The following is a 23,153-nucleotide window of genomic DNA, read 5'->3' as shown; positions in this document are numbered from 1 at the left end:
AAATAGCCTTAAGGGAACAATCATAGGAGCACACTGAGATTTATGTACAAAGATGCAGCATCATTTGTAATAATGAAAAATTACAAAGTACTGAAATGTCCCAAAGTAAGGAATGGTTAAATAAAATATGATACAGCCATACTATAGAATATTAATATGCAGCTGCTAAGATTCGGGTTCCTAGAGAATATTTAAGGATGTGGAGAACTGCTGATGTATATAAATGTTGAACTAAATACAATAATGCAGAACACAGATCTCTACATAATATGATCCCATGTACAGGTGGGGGTGTGCATGTACAGGTATGTATCTATCTATCTCTGTATGTATCTGCAAAACGTTAACAGTGGTTATCTCTAGGGATTGATACTACACTTAATCATTAAAATTTCTTTCTTTCTTGTACCACTTCCTGAAAAGAGTGTGTATTGCTCCTAAAATAAAAAAAAAAGTTAACTTGTAAATGCCATGAAGAGAAACCAGGGTGGAGAAGATGGTAATATCGGCCCCTAAATACTGGAATTTCAAATACTCAGGGAAAATAAGGGCATTTCAAACCAAATCACTAACAGCTATGTATCAGTTAACCTCTGCCACAGAACAACTACAAAATCTTAGTGACACTTGACGGAAGGAATTCATTTAGCTCACATGTCTGTGAGTCGCGTGGATTTAGCTGATCCAGCCTGAGCTCACTCGTGACCTCTGGGCTGAGCTGGAGCTGCAGTGGCTTTGTTCTACCTGTGTCTCATCCTCTCTCTGGGACCAGTGGACAAGAGCTCATGCAAGGTCTTCTCATGATGGTGAGAGAGGTGCAGAGGGCAAGCCCCATCGCATAGGCACTTTGCAAGCCTTTGGTGGCATCACACGTGTTGTCATTCCATTGGCTACATTGAATCATATGACCAAACCCAAAATCAAGGGGGTATTCTTGCCTCATACGTGGGAGGAACAAAGGCACAGGTCAAAGAATGTGAAGACCCGGGGCCAGCAATTCCATTTACAAATTGTCACCACCCTACTTGATAGATGCGTGCGTGTGGTGTGAGTTGGAGACCATGACTTAGCAGGTCATCCTATGTGGCTAGAGACAGGTTCCCGCACCTCCCCCACCCCCATCAATGCCACTCAGCCAATACTTTTTGTCCTGTGGATATCAAGCGCGCTGAGTGTCTTGATGTCTGCTCATCTGAGTTTGTTCGTTGTTTCATTTGGTGGCTGTTTTGTGTTTTGTTTTGTTTTTTCACATCATTCGATCCATTAATTATCTTTGAGACGCCAGGTACTGTGTTCCATTGCATGTTTCACGGTAGCATTCCTGATGACACAAAGAAAAATAACAGTGTTCTGAAAGGCAAGTGGTTTGCCCAAGGACCATATACGTCAAAGCCACAACTTACAGCCACACGTGCTGGGCACTGCAAGACTCCGGGGCTGTGCTGTTCAAATGGTAACCACTATTGAAATTTTAGTTTTAAGTAAAATTCAGTCTAATTTACAATGCAATTCCTCAGTCACACAAGCCACATTTCAAGGGCTCAACGCCATATATGGCCAGTGGCTACCATAAGGGACAGTGCAGACATAGGACAGTTCCATCTCTGCAGAAAGTGCTGGCGGACAGCGCTGCTTCAGATGGTAACTCCAACACCGACTGTGACATGGAGGACGCCTCCTGCAGCTGTGTGACCCAGTGGTCCCAATCCAGTGACCTAGATAAGTCCCGCTCAGGTCTCCTGGCACAATTCTGTCTGTGCCAAGCTTTCCGGTCAACATTCCTAAACGCACTAGCTTTTTCTGTTCTTTCCATTTAACCAACATATACCGGCTATCCTTTTACTTGAAGCAGTTTCTGTCCACCCAGTTCATCCCGGATTTTTTTTCAGCGCATAAAAGTTTTCTCTGATGTTCTAGTTTCTCCACTTGGTTTTCCCAAGAACATATAAGTCAAAGCCACAACTTAACGGCCACACAAGCTGGGCACCGCAAGACTCCAGGGCTGTGCGGTTCAATCCGTAGCCACTATTGAAATTTGAGTTTTATTAATTAAAATTAAATCTAATTGAAAATGCAGTTCCTCAGTCACACAAGTGAGTTGGTACCATCTCTCGGTTCTCATCCCCAACACTCCTTGCCTCACTCTTGGCTCCAGCACACTTGTAGTTCACCACACGTGTTGTATTGTTCTGTGTCTAGACATGAGGACTTTGGGACATTCTGTCCCTGCAGCTAGAATGCCTTGGTCCCACACATCACGTGCTCCTTAAGACTGAGTTTCAGCCTGCCTCTGGGGGATGCTTTTCCTGACCACACTGATTCAGATGCTTCTCTCCACCCTCAGTCTCCCCAATATCCTGGGCTTCCTTTCTCGTTGCCCCTTTGCTCCTTTGTCTGGTTCTCCTTCCAGGCTGCGCGCTCACTCAGGACAGGACATCGCATCCAATTCAGACTATCGAAGCGGCCCCACAGCCAGACCCACCTGGGTATAAACCACTGGCCACCACTTTGCTGGCTGTGCAATCAGACAGGAGGCTCATTTTCCTCATCTGTAAAATGGGGGTGATAACCGGGGTGCTGTGAGGGTGAACTGTGATGCCACCTGGGAGAAACTTAGAACACTGCTGGCACACTTTAAGGACCTACTAAGTGTTAGCTATTCCCCTTTGTGTTGCAAGAGTCTGGCATACAATGCGTGCTCAGTTATTTCTGCCTGAATTCGTAAAACGATAGGAGACCCAAACTAAAGGAAGTCCCAGGGGTTAAATATTATTGTGCTACAAGAGAACCTGGTACTTTTAAATAATCCCCCAAAAGGAACTCGGAGAAAAAAACCTGCTTATTATGGCCAAGGAGAAAGCACAGCTCTTTGTCTGGGATGGTTTTCCAATCAGACAGCCCCAGCCAGGGACAACTCCAAATTTCCTCAAGAGGCTGCCCTCCTGGCCGCAGAAATGGTTCAGGACTTCCTCGCCAGACCAGCTTTGAGGCAGTGTAAGCCCCAGTCAGAATAATAATAATCATAAAATGCCCATCACGTATTGGGCACTTACTATGTATCAGTGATTCCCAACTAGGGGCAATTTCTCCCCACCCTGAGCACCTGCGTCAATGTCTAGAGACATTTTTGGTTGTCACCACTGGTGTTGGGAAGTGCTACTGGCATCTAGGGTAGAGGCCAGGATGCTACAGTGCACAGAATAGCCCGTCACAATGAAGAATGATCCAGCCCCAAATGTCAGTGGTGTCAAGGTTGAGAAACCCAGTTATGTCCCAAGACACGGAGCACTGTATTGTCTCATCTAACCTTCATCACCATGGTTTCTGAATGAGGCCCTGTTGGCCATCATTACCCCCGTTCGCCAAATGAGGAAATGGAGGCTGCATTATGCAAACTGTCAGGAAGTAGGGAAAACCTGATTCAAACGCACGCGGCCTGACGCAGAGCCCATGCTCTTAGGAGCTACCACATTTTGGGGGACAGTGCGCCCTTTATGCAGTTGAACTGTGAGAACCCCCCAGTTTGTCATGAGTTAGGCCTGGGTTGGAATCCTCGCTTGGCTACTTGGCAGCCACGTGATCTTGGGCACACCATCTGTCAAGCCATCTGCGCTTCTGTTTTCCCGTCTGTAAAATGGGGGGAGGACGTCCACCTCTCAGGGTGGTTTTAGGGTTAAATCTCACAATGAATGTCAAGTGCCTGACAGTTAGTCTGACACTCACGAAATAGTACGGTGTCCTCGTCAACACCACTATTATTATTCCCATTGCCTTGGAGGCCCAGAGTCCCTCCCACCCAAGCCTAAGGAAACAAGCACTCAGTTTTGTAGCTGGTCCCAGCGCACCAGCTGGCACTCAGAGACCGGTGGGATGGTGCCTCCCCAGTGCCAGATTTCACCCTGCAGAAGGGGGGGCCTGCGCTTCGGGAGGCCGCAGCAGCTCCGAGGGAAAGAGGCGTGCTGCTCACGTGCTCGGGGCTGTGGGCCCCAGAGCTTCCTCTGTCCTGGGGGCTGGTTCATCCCGGTTCCTCCATTAAGAAGCACCAGGGCCCTTTAATGCAGAAAACAGTGATGTATTGGCCTTGCCCCAGATTCACGCTGCCCTCCGAGGCTCTGTTGCCCAACACACAGAAGGAAATGGTGGCCAAGGGCGAGAGCGGAATGCTTTGAAGAGAAAACTAATTTCTCTCTGCTAACTGTCTGGGAATGCCTATCTTTGGGAAGGTACCAAGAGAATGCCACAGCCAAACTGGAGAGAATAGGCTAGAACGGCTTCTAAAACATGGACGCCGGGGTTGATTAAGGCAGTGTTTTCACGAGGCTTCTCAGACCCAAGCTTAGCTTCACTTCGTATCCCTGTTAATAACAACAACAATAATAAGACCCACCATTTATAGCCCACGGTGCAGCAGGCACTGTTATAACTGCCTTACACACATCGCCTTTAATCCTATCAGTGTGCCCGTGTGGAGGACTGTTGTCAACACATAAACGACTCTTAGAAGGAGGCAAATAGGGGGCAATATGTGAGCATTCACCACCTTCATCAGCATCATTACTACAACGATTGCTATTATTCCACCCTGCAAGATAGGTGTTATCTCCATGGAAGAGCAGGACAAATGGAGGCTGATTTGCCCAAGGCCACAAGGAAGGCAGGAAAGCACTGTGGTTAAACCAAATACTTCTAAACAAGAGGCTCTGGCATCAGACTGCCAACTTGCCAATCCTGACCTGGCTGTTTAGTAACCACACACCAACGTGCGCAAGTCATTTCCCCAAGCCTTGGTTTCTTTTCCCGCAAAATGAAGAAACAGGGCCGGCCTGGTGGCTCAGGCGGTTAGCGTTCCATGCTCCTAACTCCGAAGGCTGCCGGTTCGATTCCCACATGGGCCAGTGGGCTCTCAACCACAAGGTTGCTGGTTCAACTCCTCGAGTCCTGCAAGGGATGGTGGGCTGCGCCCCCTGAAACTAAAGTAGAACACGGCACCTTGAGCTGAGCTGCCGCTGAGCTCCCAGATGGCTCAGTTGGTTGGAGCGCGTCCTCTCAACCACAAGGTTGCCGGTTCGACTCCCGCAAGGAATGGTGGGCTGCGCCCCCTGCAACTAGCAACGGCAACTGGACCTGGAGCTGAGCTGCGCCCTCCACAACTAAGACTGAAAGGACAACCACTTTACTTGGAAAAAAAGTCCTGGAAGTGCACACTGTTCCCCAATAAAGTCCTGTCCCCTTTCCGCAATTAAAAAAAAAAATTCAACACTCATTAGTTATAAAAAAAAAAAGAAATAGAACAAAACAAACAAAAAAAAAGAAGAAACAGACTACCATACAAGTTAAGGTAATTGATTCAATCTGTTTGTTTGCTTATTTGTTGAATTATGAAAACTCAGCTCTGGAGAACAGTCATTAGAATTCAGACCATGTGTTTTGTGAAGATTGAGCCCTCCCTGCCCTAAGGAGAGAGGAATGGACTTGCTGGGCTCCTGTGACGTGGGCTGCGCTGGGAATGGTCAGAGAGGAGCATCCTGAACGGCCATAATGGCTTCTGTGAGAGACAAGACGGCAGGCAGGACTGGGGTGTGGAGGGTGCAAAGGGCAGGGCAGGAAAGAGAGGACAGAGAGGGGAATCCAGTACCAGGGGCCCTGAACCAAAAGTGGTTTCAGTGGGACCGATGCCCGGGAAACGCAGGTGAGAGGCCTGGACACAGGGCCGAGAGAGACCCCTCCGACGCCCAAGGTCTCTGCTGGGCCAGAGGCTCTCCTGCTGACCACCCCTCCCCAGCTGATCCGCTAGGGCAGGAGAGACATCTGCCCCAAGGTCACAGTCCTCATTCCTGCCACAGCAGAGTGGCAAGAGCACACACTTCCCCACCGCCCGTGACATCCCTTAGACCCAAAGCAGCCTCTGGGCACCTAGCAGGACAGCAAGGGGCGTTCAAGTGATCCCAGCCGGGTATTCTGGGCTGAGCCGGGGGGTGTGGATGCTCCATTCTCATCATCATCTCAGCTTGGGCTGTAGGTTAGGAGAGAACCTGCTGAACCCTGCTCTCAAGCCCCTCCAAAGCCTCTGACCCTCCAGTGCTGACCACCTTCCTCTGCATCCAGCCACCGGGAAGCAAAGCCCAACTTGCCGGTTCCCTCCCCCGAGACTATGCAGTGGCGGGTCAGCAAGCACCCCGCTGGCAGGGGAGGGGCGTGCAGGAAGCAGCCTGGGTCCTGCTGCCTCTGCCTCTGAGGAGGGGGTGCTGCCGGGGGAGAGCAAGGCTGTCGTACACAAAGCAGATGTGCCATCGACTCATGCTCCCGGCACAGACACTCCGGGGGAGACGCTGCTGAGCTTACCCACTCGTTCCTCTGAAAATAACTGCACAGACTACCTGCCAAGTTTCCGGAACAGACAAGTGCTGAGGAATATGGAACTCACGGAGAGATGGAGTTTGGGGTAATAGGAAGTAAACCACATGGCGTTGGCCAATAACAGGTCTCCGATAAAGGAAAAGCATTTGTCATGGACTTGATCATGTCGGAGGTCTTTAATAATAGCAAATTGCTATCATTTTTAAAGCCATTACTCTGTCCTGGTTGTGAGCCTTACCTACGCAGTTCCAATCAACGGCTGGTATTAGTAGCACCCCCATTCTCACAGATGAGTAAAGTGAGACTCCTATAGGCTAAGTAACTATCCCAAGGTCACACGGAATAAAATACCAGAATCATGATCACAGCCAGGCTACTCTGACTTCTGAACTCTTTCCTTCTGAAGCTGCCTCTCAAATAATCCATTCACTTGTGCTTCTCAATGATAGATAGATAGATAGATAGATAGATAGATAGATAGATAGATAGATAGATGATAGATAGATAGATAGATAGACAGATGATAGAAAAAATAGCAAGATAGAAAACTAGATAGATAGATGATTGATAGACACATAGATACACAGACAGACAGGAGAAAGAAAAAACTGAAATACCGGTGATGAAGGTAAAACGTATCTCTACCACCCACTTTTCTGGAGGAGGCAGCTGAACTTCCTAGAGGTTGAATAAAACTCATTCTTGGTCCCACAGTGACCTGAACTCAGAACTCCTGGGTCTCGTTTTGATGACTATGTGTTAAGGGTTTACTATGTGCCAGGCACTGCACTAGGTGCCCGAGACAAGGCTGCCCTCGCAGAGCCTAAAGTCTGGCAGGGCAGACAGATTTACGTGAGTACTAACAGCACCGCTGGTCTGGTTCAAATGGGGGCAACCCTTCTGCTGGCCCAGGAAGGCGTCCTTGGTGAGCAGGAGTCCATCCTGAGAGCCTCCGGAAGGTCAAGTGCTGGGGAAAGACAGAGGGGCACACCACAGCCTGAACCCCGGGACCTGTAAATCTCTTACGTTATACGGCAAATGGACGTAGCAAATGTAGCTGAGATGGGGAGATTATTCTGGATTATCCAGGTGGACCTGATGTGCTTACAAGAGGAAGGTGGGAAGGTTAGAAAAAGGAGATGTGAGGAAGAAAGCAGAAGGCAGAGGGATACACTTTGAAAACAGAGGAAGAGGCCATGAGCTAAGGAACAGAGGCAGCCTCTGGAAGCTGGAAAGATGAGGAAGGAGAAATGCTTCTCTGCAACCTCCAGAAGAACACAGCTCCACCGACACCTTGATTTTAGCCCCAAAAGATTCATTTTGGAGCTCCGACCAGAACAGGAAGGCAATACATTTGTGTTGTTTTAAGCCACTAAGGTTGTGCTAATGTGTTACAGCAGCCCTAGGAAAAGCGTACAATGGGCTTCTTAGTTTAAGAGCAAGCTGTGCTTCACAAAATAGCAAAGAAAAAGATATTTCAGCACTGGATTACCTTTCTGCAAGGGGAGAGGTAAGAAAAGGAACAGTGTGAGAGGACAGCGAGCGACCATCACAAGCAGGAACAAGAAGAGTACGATGGAGAGCGACTGTTGGGGAGATTGAATTGTGTCCCCCAAAAAGATATGGTGAAGTCCTGACCCCCAGGACCTCGGAATGTGACCTTATTTGGACACAGGGTCATTGCAAAGGGAATTAGTTAATAGGAAGTCTCACCGGAGCAGAGTGGGGCCTAATCCAGTATGACTGGTGTCCTTACAAGAGGGAAATTTGGACAGAAACGCACAAGCGGGGAAATGGCCATGTGATGACAGAGGGAGAGGCTGGCGCTAGACAGCCGCCAAACACTGCCAGCAGCCGCCAGAAGCGAGGAAGAGTCCAGGGAGGATTCCCCTACAGGTTTCAGAGGGAGCGTGGCCCTGCAAACACCTCCATCTCAGACGTCCAGCCTCCAGAAACACACGTGAGACAACACATTTCTGTTGTTTCAAGCCACGCAGTTTGTCGCCTGAGCAAACTAACACACCTACTTTCCTAAGGCCCCACCTACTGGACCTTTGGGACGGTGTTACTAAATCTGTTGCTTTTCTGCAGCTACAGGCATAGTTTTTTCAGCCCTCCCCCCAAAATCAAAGTTCGTCCTATTTTCATGTTTCTGAAACTTCTTATCTCAAGGATGTACATTTAATATAGACTATCTTCCTTTCTTTATTCCTTCCTTCACGTCTTTCTCTTTCACCACCTAAAGGCCATTCTTAAATTGGCGGTGCATCAGGAGATAGAGCATTTTAGGAGAAAGAACATGAGATATGTGGATAGCCAATAGACTATACGCCTCAGGAATGTAAGGATACCTCTGAATGCCAATCCGGTAAGTCCTCACTTACTGTCATCAATAGGTTCTGTGACTTTAAGTGAAATAACTGACTTTCCCACAGGCCAATTGACATAAACAGGAGCTAAGTTCCTACCATACAGCATCTCATCAACGTTATAACAAAACACCTTTGAACGAAACAACACAACGTTATTCACGGACGTGCTGTACTTAGCGCAGAGGCTGGCAGGTGAAAATCGTTTTAGTAGATAACTGTGTGTTGAAAGAGAGGCAGTGAGGTCGGGTGGGGCAGGGGAGGGAGTCTGGACTTTATCTAAAAGACCCAGAAGGAACCGAGCTCAGGGCTGGATGAGGCCCCACGCAGAGATATCACCCACATACATGAAATACAGGGTTCTTGCCTAAGTCCCATTAAGCTCCACGACTCTGTAAGTCTACAGTTAATTTTCTACTGAGAACACTATGTGGTCACATAAACGCCCTTTAAAGTTGGAGAAATCTGAAGAACACTCCTTAGGAGGCAAGGGGGAATGACAAACTTCCCGGAGAGGGCGGAAAGTTGGGAGAGGGGCATGGGACTGAGGAGAACAGTAGGTGGGAAAGTCTCAGAGGTGCATAAATCCCAGGGGACATCCCCGGACCGTGGGCCAGGACAGGAGGCCGTGTGGGCAGATGAGTCAAGGCCACCCAGGGGTCAGCTCAGCCCGACAGCGGGCGTGGCTCTGTCCCTAGCCCAGTGGAAGACGACACCCATTTGGAGCCTCTGTATCTTCATGTGAACAAGAAGTGTTTGAGACCAGCTAAGGGAATGGCAGCTGGGTCCATGCCAGTCACTTCCCTGGGAAAGAAGGTCAAATGTGAGACTAGTGGTCTGGGCTGGGAGTGGGGGTTAGTTAATGGCCTGAAATAGGGGTTCTCAACCTGAGGCAATTACTCCTCTCAGGGGACACGTGGCAACATTTTTTGGTTCTCACAGCTCGGGGAGGGGTGGGGCATTACGGGCATCTAGTGGGTGGAGGCCAGGAGTATTCTACACCCCACAGGGCACAGGACGGCCCCTGGCTGGGAAAGAACTAGCTGGCCCAAGCTGTCAGCACGCCAAGTGTGAATAACCCTGGCCGATATTCTACCAGCACTCAGGTTGACTGTTTAAAAAGTAGGTGGAGGTGGGGAGGCGGAAAGATAAAATAAGTGGATCGATGCATGGGTGGGTGGGTGGATGGATGGGTGGATGGGAGAGCGAGAGAAACACTCCAGTACGATCAGTCTGCACCTGGAACAGAGACTCCGTCTCACGTTTACTGTGAGGACCAGGCACATCCCGAAGGAAGTTCTAAGACCTCGCACGGGGCAAACGTGCTCGCTTACTGGCTAACCCACAGTAGAGACCTGCTGGGGAACAGGGCTGACCGCTTACGTCACCACAGCTGCCATGATTCTGTGGGCTCATCTCCATCTGCCTCTGTGGCATGTGTGAGGGGACAGGATCAGGGAGCGGCCCAGAACACTTGGGATGAAGACACACTTCCTGAAGACCCCGCAAATCGGGTCAGGTCCCCCTTTTTCTCTACCCCCACTCTTCGCATAGCCCTTGTCACAAAGGTAGTAATCAGTAACAACTGCTATTACCATTTACGGAGTAGCTCTCCCACTGACCGACTAGAGAATCCACACCATGAACATCATGACAGCTGGCACCCTGCGTGGCCTGCTCACTGTAGCATCACCAGCAACAAGCGGGGGAGCTCATTACTTGGTGGTCGAATGAGTAAGAGACCATCAGTGATGAATGCACCATCAGTTCCAGACCCCAAGAAACTCAGATGCCCGGACGAAGCTGAAACCAAGGCTGCCTACCAGTATCTGGGTGTCATTGCCATCTGTGGGAGTCACCTCTGCTTCTGTCTGATTAGTTCCATCCTCTGGTGCCTCAAAGCCACGGGACCTGCTTTGGGTCTCTCCTGTCCCCAGCCAGACTCCAACCCAGGGAGGGGTGTGGAAAATGGGACTTGAGAAAGCATGTCGGAAGGCTCTGGGCCACGTGAAGACAGGGTGTGAAAAAACGGTGTAACTCAGATAAATGTATGGATAGGTTTGGCGTCTATTTTCCTTCTAAGTACCAGTTACTCATCCCAGGCCCAAATGATGGAGAGTTTCCTTCCCCAAGGAGACGACAAACTGCAGACACCAGAGGAGAGGTGAGCAGAAGGGAGGTTGAGGGGGGCACGGGATGGGAAAGCTGGATGCCACCTTTGCAGCAGAGGGGTCGAAGGACAGCATGGGGGAGCGCCAACCTTCCAGGGCAGCTGGAGCCTCCTGCAAGGTTATTTGCAGCAGGCACAGGCTCGAAAGCTACAGGGCAGCGATAAAAGTGAGTCATGGTCACCCAGCAAGAGCCAACTCAACTGCTGGGGCCTCCATGAAGCGTGTCCCCAGATGCAAAGTTACTCAAATTCCGGAATGAGTTTTGCCTGAATAAAGGACAGAAAAATGTCCATGCCCATAAAGACGCCGCTGTGTACAGCCAGCGTGGCTGACAGAGCCAGGGTGATCAGCTGACAAGTGCCACCTGAAATGCTGGAGACCGACAGTGTCATACCCTGTAGAGACATCTGTCCTCAGGCTCCGAACCCAGCTCCCTGGCTGCCTAGCTCTGTGACCTTGAGAAGGGACATCTCCTCTCCTATCTCCAGCTTCCACACCCCTGAATGGCTACTAAGGGCCCCGCCTACTCTGAAATTCATGCAATAGCCATGAATGGCCCCATGCATTACTCTTCCCAGGGTTGATGTTTGCATTTGAACCAGAGAGGTCTGCTCTCTCTGGCAGTCTCTTGGTGAAGGTTCCAGGTTCCAGAATCCAACTGTCCACATTCAATTCCTGGCCTCATCATTTATTAGCTCTGGAACTTCAGGCAGATTATTAACCTCTCTGAGCCTCTGTTTCTTCATGCTAAGGATAATATAACTAACGGAAGGGCAGGTAGTCTTTTCCCAAATCCCCAGACCTAAGCACGCACCATTGATCTGATTCCCCAGGGTCCAACATCTTTGGACTGAGGTTTCTGGGTCCCTCTGGTTGGGGCAGACGCCAGTACATCAATATAACCACTGCCAATTGCTCCACAGATCGCAATGGCCCCAGCCAGGATGCTTTCTCACTCTCATTACCCTGTGTTAGTTTCTTTGTTAACAGCTGTTATGATTCAGAATTATCCAGTTACTTTCTTTACTCACTTATTATCCATCGCCCTCCACTGGATTTAAGCTCCATTAGCTCACACGTAGTCTAGTTCATGACTGTATTCCCAGCAACTAGCATATCGCCTGGCACACAGCAGCTGCTCAATAAACTCCGTTGTTGAATGACTGAAAGAAGGAATGAACTGTCATTATCTAGTTGCTTCTCACATCAGCCTTCCCAAAGTAAGTCTCTCCGTATCCCCACTTAGCAGAAGGGGAAATGGAGCTACATGGAATCAGACGGACTCAGAGTCACTGGGCAGTGACTGGTACCCAGGTCTGCCTGAGTGCAAACCCCACGTGTCACCAATCCCAGGAAGATGTCTGCACTTCAACAAGTTTGGGTGAAGGCAGCAGAACTGAAAAGAGGCTAGGGGCTCGGGGCATGAGCTTTGAGCCTGTCAATCCCGAGTTCTAACTTAGTGCTACTAGGGACTGATGTGGTCAAGTGACTCGACCTGGGCCTCAGTTTCCCCACCCACAATGTGAGGATAATACTCTTAATATGTTCCTCTTAAGGCTGAGATTAAGCACATTTTACACAGTGCTTGGCACACAGTAGGCCCTCAATAAACGTTGGCTAGTGTACATTACTACTTCTACTACCACCTGTGGAAAAGCCCTCGGGGCTGGCCCCCTTGCCCGCTAGCCATTTTCTCTCTCCCTTCATTCCCTTTCTCACCGCCATCTCCAAAGAGAAGTAGCCCAGACCCCAAGCGAGCGCCTTGCACAGAGTTCCACTCCCACCACCCAAGCTGGCGTGGATGTGGGCACACGTGGTCCCGAGGCAGCCCACACCGCTCTGTTCTCCGTTCCAGGCTGTGCACTCCCAATGCCGGCCCCGCCTGTCCTCCCCCCACCACCTCCCCCGCCCACCTGCACGTGTGGCATGTGTGGGCGCACGCGTTCCTGCCGCATGTCAAACCCACACCTGTGGGTGGGGAGCCCCAGCTGCCGTGGCTGAATCCGGAGAGCAAGTCTCACCACCCCCTGACTCCCTAATCCACTGCAATCTGGCTTTCCTCCCTGTGCCACCCAAGCCGGCTCGAGCCAGGGTCATAATGAGTCCCACTCACCAAGCCCAGCACCGTTGCTGGGGTCCCGTGTGTCTCCTGGAAGCATTTAGTTTTGATGACCACCACACCTTATTCTAACTCCCTCCTCCCTCCGCTCTTCTGGGTCCTTCTCTTCCTGTTCAGGTTCACTCACTCCTGCACGCTTCCACTCAACACATTTACTGAGCTCCTACCCTGAGCTGAACTTTGCTGGGACAAGATGAAGAACAAGGCAGAGCCTAAGGAGACAGTCTGCTCCCTACGGCAGGAGACTTTGCATCAATGCCACCTGGAACCAAATCCCAACTCCCCCACCCTGCTAGCTGTGTGTGTTTGGGCAGCTTGCTTACCCACTCTGGGCCTCAATTACCACCTCCGTAAAATGGGATCGATTGTGGGATTTGCATGAATGCCTATGGGGTGTTTAGTACAGAGGGTTTCCATTGTTCCCCCACGCTAAACCATTTTCTGTACAGGAGCCAGGATGATCTTGAAACATAAATGATTAGGTCTTGCCTATTGTTCACTAAAACCCACCCAAAGGCTTCCCGTCGCTCTAAGCCTAAAATCCAGACCCTGGTAAGACAAGTTGGATCTTATTCTTTATTGTGGCTTCTTTCAGAGCACTTACCTTTATTATTCCTTCTATAAAATGTTCGGTACACTTTTCTCTGTTGCTTCTACTACAGGGGGAAGTTCCCCAAGGGCGAGAATCACCTCTGTTTAGTCCATCACTCCATACCCAACACTTAGCATGGGGCTTGCGTATAGGAGGCGCGAGATGCCTATTTCTTGAATTAATGAAACGGCACCTCACAGGCCCTCAATAAATGTGTTTCTGCGGATTCTTCTCCAGTCTCCTCTCTTGACCTTCCCCTTGGTCCCCTGTGCTTCCTCTTAGGTGACCTGCCAGGATCCCAAACTCAGTGGGCCCCCAACTGACTCATCACATACCCTCGGGAGAGGAGTCTTCCCCAGACCTAACTCTGGACGCAGCACTGGTTTCCCAGCGCCGAGGCTGGAAACGGGGTGTCGTTTCTGACTCACTTACTCTCCCTGTAGCCAGTCCTGTCCAAGCCAATATGTCCACGTCGTCCTCTCCCCCAGGCCCCAGACACACAGCCTTCAGGCCGGTTCAAGCCCACGTTTCCTCATCTCCAGGTTGGCGCAAAAGTCTCTTCATAGACATGCCACACATGTGGTGTCCTGCTCTCCTGCATCCATTCTACACCCGCCTGCCACACTGATACCCCAGCACTCACCGCGTATCACCACCCTCCCTCTTACAAAAATCCGATGAGGTCCACAGGGCCACATCCCGAGGCGCCGTTTAGCCTGGCACGCAACGCCCCCGGTAATAAATCCTCAAACCGCCTCTTCCAACCGTGACTGCAATACTACCACGGGTGAGAGTAACAGCGGTAACGACAGAAAACATACTGAGCTCTACCACGTGCCAGGTGGGGGCTGCAGGCCTCCCTGGAACAGTGACAGCACCTGCCCGGCACATAACAGGTACTCAATATATATTTGATGAGGAAATTAATACAATGTGACAAGCACATTATCTATACTGTATTTAATCCACATGACGAGCCTCAGAGGTGAGGAAACAGAGACTCGCTCTATATGACAACTTTCAACTCAGCCACCCAGCTGGGGTTGAAAACCAGGGCTGACCTGTCCGGGAGTCGGGCATTTCACCACTGTGCTCCCTTGGACAGCTCCCGGCACTCTGGCCACAGCCAACTGGGCTGCCCACAACCTATTCACAATATACCCCACATTTCTATGCCTGCGAACCTTTGTTCAAGCTGGGCCTTTGCTTGGAATGCCCTCAATTTTCAGATTCTTTATGAGCTTTCTCAAAAATTTATCTATCAAGAATTCTTTACAGCTCATCCCCAGCGCGTGTGTGTTCCATCAAATCACCAATGTACTTCTACCTAATCCTTGCTCACGAATTCACACATTCATTCAACAAACATTTGCTGAGTACCTGCTTTGGGCCAGTCCCATGCCAGGTGCTCAGCATAAAGAGACGGATCAGTCACAGTCCCCTGCCCTCAAGGGGCTCCTACTCAAGTCCAGAAGTCCGTCCATCCATATCCATCCATCCATATCCATCCATCCATCCATATCCATATCCATCCATCCATCCATCCATCCATCCATATCCATCCATCCATCCATCCATCCATCCGTCCATCCATATCCATCCATCCATCTATATCTACCCATCCGTCCATCCATCCGTCTGTCCATCCATCCATCCATCCATCCATCCATCCATCAGCTATTGGCTGAGTTCCTACTGCATGCCAGGCATTGTTCTAGGGGCTGAGAGTACAGCAGTGACAAAAGCAGTCCCAGTGTCTGCCCTTGTGAGGCTTACATTTTAGTGGGAGAACAGACAATAAATAAATAATAACCCCTAATGTGTATGGAGGGCTAATTAGCCTCCAAGCCCTCTTCTAAGCACATCGCACATCTTACTGATTTAATCCTCACAACTACTTTATGTTATACATATTGTTATTATCCCCATTTTATGGATGAGGAAACTGAGACTTGAACAGTAGAATAACTTGATCAAATCCCTCAACTAGTAAGGACCACGTGGACCAAGACCCTAACCCAGACCATAGAACCTAGGCTTTTTTTTTTTTTTTTAAGTGTGTTTTTCCAGGATCCATCAACTCCAAGTCAAAGAGTTGTTTCAATCTAGTTGTGGAGGGCGACGTTCACAGTGGCCCATGCGGGGATCGAACTGGCAACCTAGTTAAAAGCGCCACGCTCTAAGCAACTGAGCTAACTGGCCACCCCAAAGAACCTAGGCTCTTAACCACCATGCCATATTGTTTACCAAGCAATTGTCCAAATAAACAAGAAACACGTCAAACGATGGGGAGTGCCCTGTGTGGAAGTAACAAAGTAACATGGAAGAGACTGGCAAGGGTATGAGGGGTGGTCAGGGAAAACCTCCCTGAGGAGGTGACGCCTGAGCCAAAATCTGAGTGACGACAGAATGTAAACACATGAAGTGGTTTTCAAACTTTAGGGTACTTCAGAACCCCCAAGGATGTAATAAATGCCTGAGCTTCCTCCTAAACCTACTGTGTCAAAATGCATTGGTGAAGGCTCTAGTTTCTTAACAACCCCGCCAGAACATTTGATAGGCTTAGAAGCCATAGGTCAAGGGACAGACAGACAGACAGATGGACAGGGAGACAGATAAGTCACTAAGTTATAACGCAACCATGAATCCCAGAGCTACGTCCAAGGAGCTGAAAACACAAAAGACCCTGCAATTCACTCTTCCTGGGAAAATCAGCACGGCGTCGAGGAGGAGAGGATCTTTGAGTAACATCTTAAGGAGTTGAGATTGCAAAGCAGAAGAGGCCTGGGGAGGGGTCCAGACATAGGGCAGCCTGCATCCGAGACCCCAGCCTGCAGCAAGGACAGGGTCGCAAACAGGAAGTGGTGATACTGTCGGGAGCAAGCGAGGGGCACCGGGGGAAAGGGGGGGTAGCTGAGGTTGGAACTGGGACCGAGAGGATCAGACAGGAAGGACTTTGTGGGTTCTCTGAGAGGCTGGAGTTTCTCCTGAGGTTGTCAGGAGGCCCCAGAGACCAGTTGGGTGGGGGCTGGCTGCAGTAGCTTCCCTTGGCTGAGAAACAGCCGACTGGGGTCAGCGGTGTGAGGTGGCTGTGGCAATAAAAAGTTTATAAAGAAATTAAAAGGCCCAAACGATGGCCATAAAGGCAATTTATACCCTTTGTGTAGCATGTCTCTTGGCTTGGATTAAAATTAGAGTGTGCACGTGCCACATCTGCTAACTTGGGAGGTACTCGGGTGGAACTAAAACCTCTATAATGTGTTGGCTCAAACAGAGTTTCTCATCCTTGGCACTAAGGACATTTTGAGCTGATAATTCTGTCACTGGAGGCCATCCTGTGCATGTGGGATGTTTAGCAGTGTCCTATGCCTCCACCCACCAGGTGCTACCCACCCACAGTTAGTTACAAGAAAACTGTCTCCAGATCTTGCCGACCGGAACTTAGGGACAAAATCACCCCTGGTTGAGAACCCCTGAGTTACAGTAATGGGCTGTGCCGTTTTACCCGGTCTCGGCTCTGCCACTTTCCAGCTGGGTGTCTTAAGCAGACGACTACACCTCTCTGTGCCTGTTCCTTCATCGATTGAGTAGGGGTAATAATGTATTAACCTCATGGAGTCAACACAGTTAAATACAATGATTCGTGTGAAATGCACACATAGTGAGTGTCAGCTGTCACTGGCATTATATTTTAAGGAAACAAGCACGTAGCCGAAGGCTGGACATAACATTAAGTGCTCAACAAACATCAGCTACTGTTGCTTCTATTATTATTTCTCACTCGCATCTGAAGCACTCCCACTGGCATCTGGGAAGGGTCTTGCACATTCTCACCAAAAGAAGGTCAGTAGGTTGGAACGAGAAGGGGGGGTGCCTGCTTTCTAAGAAGGGACTTGCCGCTTTGGGCATTTCCTCCTCATCTCTGAGCACCCCAAAGGTTTACAGATGGGTATGGTGCCCACGAGGCAGCAACTCACTCCCAACCCAAGAGTTTCCTAAAGGTGTGTTCCAAGGAATACTAAATCAAAAGGTATTTCTCCTCCAAAGGTATTTCAGGCCAGAAAATATAGGCTATCCCATTCCTTTTTGAGCACATTAGGCATGTTCAGTTCATAAAGGCTCTGAGAAGTCCTGCAATCATCATTACTGGACTTGAGGCTCTAGGACATCAGTGACCGAGTCAGCCGCACTATAGTACAATATGGTATGATATGGTACGGTATTCCCACTCCTCAAACAATGCTGACCCGAATGGACACTCAATAAGCATGTGATAAATGACTACGTGAAATGAGTATCTATGTGAATGAACCTGTTAATTAAAGAAGCCAGTTTGGCTGTGTTTAACCTAGTGTTTCCCAACCTTTCTGGACCACTGTGCATGGACATCCCCTAGGACTCGAGCCCCCCAGACATACTTTGGAAAACATAGCCCCTCCCTGGGACGGCAACACAAAAGTGGTTGACTGAAAGGCAGGAACGGCTCAGCACACATTCCTGGCTTCTATGGTTCACAGTGACTTCATCTTCATTTAAAATTAATTGCAAACATTTTATTTTCACTCTAAAATGAGCCTGAAGAGAAAAAGAAAACACGCTCTTAGGGACTCTTGACAAAGGGACTTCATTTTTAAAATGAAGAAATGTGGCAATCTCTGCGCCATCTTGCGTGCAGTGAAGTTATGATGCAAACGTCACCCATGGGGATAGCTGCCTCACTCCTCACATCCAAAGAAGCATCTGTCCCTGCAGAGGCCACAGCTCCGACATCCCAAAGAACTAAATCTTTCCCAAGTTGGAGTTCTGTTCAGTGGCAGCCCTGTCCACTGGCACTTAGAGCAAAGTCAAGACAACCAGCTATCGCAACCCAGTTCCAGGTTCTGATTTCCCAAGCATATGTTTAGGCTAATGCCCACCTTGTTTGCATCTGAAATTTCCATCTGGATGACCAGAAAGCAACATAAACCACGGCGGTAACTGCTCCAGAGGCACAGACGACTTTGCAACAGGGAAGGGGAGAGGCTTAGTTGAAAGAGAGAGAGCTAGCATCTGCCCTGTGCTCACTGCCGGGCAGATACTGCTCCGGCTGGTTCACAAGGGCAGACCTGTCTAATCTTCACAGCAAGCCTAAGAAGTGGGCCCTGGTGTCATTCCCATGTTATGGATGAGCCCTGAGGAAAGAGTGAAGTTAGGGGAAAATAATGGGTTCCCTTCCCAGCCTTACCGCTAAATGATTAACCAGCCTTGAAGCTTGAGGGAAAACAATAAATTTATCTTTGATGTTTAAACTTTTCCTATAACTCTCCAGTCCTGTGTTAGACATTATACAGATTCTCATCAGCATGGTATGCGTCGGTGCCTGGATTCCAGCCAAAGGTAAGACCTCCTCAAAGAAAACCTCTACGTAACCAGACTGCCAAATGCCCCCCTTGACAACCAACTGAAACGCAGCATCATAATTACTGATAGTAGTTAACTCAGCCTAATGGGCCAATCAAATTGCTAAGAAGGCAGGGCTCCTTTCTCTCTCAGTTACATTATAAAAACGAAGGATTTTCCTTTGTTCCTTGACCATTACTGGCTTTATTCCTAACTACATTTCCAGTGTGCAAACTCGAAGACCCATGAATAAATCCTGTCATTTGTTTCTAGCCAAAGCCTCCAGACTCGGAGTTCACTCGACGGCCCCTTACACTCTGAGAGGTAAAGGGACTGGGCCCGTGACACACAGCCAGAAAGGGCAGGAGCTGGCATGTGGACCATAGTTTGAACACTCCATTCCACAGCCTCAGTAATTTGCAGTAATCACCAACGCTATTTTTATTTTTATTTTTTTTTTTTTTTTAAAGATTTTATTGGTGAAGGGGAACAGGACTTTATTGGGGAACATTGTGTGTACTTCCAGGCCTTTTTTCCAAGTCAAGTTGTTGTCCTTTCAATCTTAGTTGTGGAGGGTGCAGCTCAGCTCCAGGTCCAGTTGCCGTTGCTAGTTGCAGGGGGCGCAGCCCACCATCCCTTGTGGGAATCCAACCGGCTACCTTGTGGTTGAGAGGACGTGCTCCAACCAACTGAACCATCCAGGAGCTCAGCGGCAGCTCAGCTCAAGGTGCCGTGTTCAATCTTAGTTGCAGGGGGCGGAGCCCACCATCCCTTGCGGGACTCGATGAATCGAACTGGCAACCTTGTGGTTGAGAGCCCACTGGCCCATGTGGGAATCGAACCGGCAGCCTTCGGAGTTAGGAGCACAGAGCTCTAACCGCCTGAGCCACCAGCCCGACCGCTATTTTTATTTCTAACAAGAGTTTTAACATGCACTTCAGTTATCCATTTCTACTATTAATGCTGGAGTTCATTATCTGATAGGCATATGAAAGGTACAGAAAGAGTCCATGTCGACGCCCCAGATTCCTGCCGGTGCTTAACTGCCACCCCCTCACGCTCTAAATGACATGGGAGGCAAGAACAGTTACCAGTTAGCAATAAGAGGTGGTTACCAAATCTACCCTTCATGCCTTCTTTCATGCTTCTTGGATTTGCCAAAAAGGATTAAAACAAACCAAAATCTTCTGGGATGGCAGCCCAACTTGCATAATTTTAATGAATCAATTCCAAAATACATTCCAAATTCCCAGCCTCACTCCCTACCCTGTAAAAAAATTACCTGATCCCTTTGTAAACACTGGACTAAGAACTTCACCTGTAGTATCTCAAACCCTAGCTTAATTTGAAAAGCAGATATTAGTCCCTACATTACAGAGGAAGAGACTGAGGTTCATAGTGGCTGAGTGTCTTGCCCAAGGCCATAACAGCTAGTGAAGGTCACAGTGGGGGTCCTAAATCTGGTCTCAGTTTCCAAGAACTCCAGGTCCTGGTGCCTTATGTAGTTTAAGGTAAATTCACCCAACGAGCCCCAGAAAAAATGCTTTTTTGGTCAAATGTTCTCACAAAAGCTGGAGATATAGCGTATATAATTGAACTTCAAGTTCTGTTAGTTGAAAAGCAATTAAATAGCTCTTTCTCTGTTCTGAGCTATATCAGGATTATTTTTTTCAATTATTTATTTGTTTCAGTTACAGTTGACATTCAATATTATTTTACATTAGTTTCAGGTGTACAACATGATGGTAAGATAGTTATGTAACTTGTGCAGTGATCCCCCCAATTAGTCTAGTACCCACCTGGCACAAGACATAGCTGTTGCAACATTATTGACTATATTCTCAACCAGGATTATTGATGAGACTGGTAGGTCAGCAGAGTGATGGTAATAACGATTCTGAGGTGTAATGCCATGAATCTTATGGGGGAAGACAAAGACGAGATAATCGGACTTGGGTGAGGCTCAGAGGCCAACACTTGTAAAAACTATATTAATAGTAACACTTCTGATATCCTTCCTGTCAATGAGAATGTGACATGTAAAAACAATTTTTAAATAATTTTTCCCACATTAGTGCAGATCAAGTGGAGACATTAAATCTCTGTGTGGGTTTCATTTCTTTTTGGTACAAATACATTTTGTCACATTCAAACACAAAAATCTCTGAGACTCTTGCTTGCTCTTGAAAGACTAATAACAATGCATCAGCTGCGACAAGCTATTTCTTGTTCTGGATGAACATTTTCAAAACTCCCTAGGTGGACCGTTTCCTCCAAGGCTTTTACAAGGTCGTTGCTGTTTTCTAGGACACCCGTCCCAAACTGAGGGAGTAAGAGTGGGGTTGGAGATATGTCAATGCTACACCTTTCATCTGAATGTCTGAATCAGAATTTTAAAGTCATATAGTAATTCAACAAACTGTTGCTGAGCAACTGCTTTGTATAGCAAGCACTGCTCATGGCATTGGAGCTAGAGGCAGGGAGAGAGGACAACTAGGCCTGCCTGCATGGAAGCTTGTATCCTAGAGAGGAGTAGGGAAGGTAAAAACTAAACCAACATCTGCAATGGGTAGATAAGTCCTAACACCCAGTACCTGTGAATGCAAACTTATCTGCAAATAAGAGCTCTATCTGTATAGTCAAGTTAAGATGGGCTCATGCTGGATTCAGTTGGGCCCTAACTCAATGACTGGTGTCCTGATAAGAAGACGGCGATTTGGACACAGACCATGTGAAGGCAGGGTCAGAGATTGGAGTGATGCATCTACAAGCCAAGGATTGTCAAGGATTTCCGGCAACGACCAGGAGGTGGAAGAGGCAAGGAGCCTCCTCCATTAGAGACTCCAGAGGGAGAGTGGTCTTGCCGACACCTTGATTTCGGACTTCTGGCTTCCAGACCTGTGAACGGATACATTTCTGTGGGGAGCCATGGTTGCAAGTAACTCTGAGCCTTACAGAATGGCTCGGTTAATGCTTAACCTGTTTCTGCTCCTAAGGCATTGTCTCTGCCTGCACCCAGAGGGTGCTTACAAGTTGCTGAGGTATGTGGTGAGAACGGACACTGAGGATTGATGGCTATCTGGATAATTGGTAGATTCTATCATGGGATAATTACTTTTGGGAGTTTCAGTGATTTTATAGTTTCTATGTAAAAGTTAAAGATTTACTTTCACTGAGGTAATGCATATTTTCATTGTTAAACTGCACGCACTCAAACGGTATATATTGGTGATGGGAAATAAACTCGAGGCTTCAGCATCACTGAAGACCGGCCGCATCAGCATTTGTGTGAGTGTCTTTTTATCCATTCCCACTCCCCCATTTAGGTACTGATCGACTCGTGGCGGCTGGTCCGCCATACATTTCTGTTGTTTAAACCACCCAGTTTGTGGTAGTTTGCCACGGCGGCCCTAGGAAATAAACACAGCATCTAATATATCAGAGAGTGATAAATGGACTGAAGAAAACAAAGCAGGAGAGGGGGAGGAAGAGTGACTGGGGAGAGAAGGGCTAGTTTTGATAATGTCATCAAGGGAAGGTGAGAAGACACAGGATAGGACTGTCAAATCAGTCCCACAAGATTCAGAGGTGATCTCATCAGCTGGGGTGCTGTGACAAAATACCACAGGCTGGGTGGCTTAAACTCAACAGACTTTCTCACACTTCTGGAAACCGGGAAGTCCAAGGTCAAGGTGCCAGAGAGGTAGGTTCCATGCTGAGGCCTCTCCTCTTGGCTTGTAGGAAGCCACCATCTCGCTGTGTGCTCACGGAACCTCTCCTGTGTGCATGTTTGTAACCGTAATGACGTCCTTACTCCAAACAGAGTCACCCTGGGGTTAGGGCATCTACCTACGATTCGGCAGTAGGTGGACATTCAGTCCATAACAAACTCTTCGCCAAAAGTGGCCTGTGCGACTCCCTTTGTACTTCTTTGTGCATTAAAACACATGCTGGCCAGATGTACACACATGGCGACTACCGGCCACAGGCAGGACTAGTGCAGTGATACATCACCTCCGTTTTATACTCTAATTACACGGTCGACACTGACACTTCCCATAAATCCATTCATTCCAAGTTCATCATCAGCAAACTCAACCAACCAGGTATAGCCTGCTAAACGCATGCCACACCACAAATAAGGAGCAGGACCGGCCACATAATGC

The 23,153-nt window shown here is 48.5% G+C and overlaps 1 protein-coding gene across 1 annotated transcript in view; it reads right to left on the bottom strand.

Annotated features, from left to right (window-relative positions):
• Positions 1-23,153, bottom strand: part of GRIN2A (glutamate ionotropic receptor NMDA type subunit 2A) — a 470,775-nt gene that overhangs the window by 383,172 nt on the left and 64,450 nt on the right. The window lies entirely within an intron of this gene.

Source organism: Rhinolophus sinicus, linkage group LG18, assembly GCF_036562045.2.
Source record: "Rhinolophus sinicus isolate RSC01 linkage group LG18, ASM3656204v1, whole genome shotgun sequence".
NCBI lineage: Eukaryota > Metazoa > Chordata > Mammalia > Chiroptera > Rhinolophidae > Rhinolophus > Rhinolophus sinicus.
The sequence above is the reverse complement of the archived record's forward strand: the minus strand, read 5'-3'. Positions and strand labels throughout refer to the sequence as shown.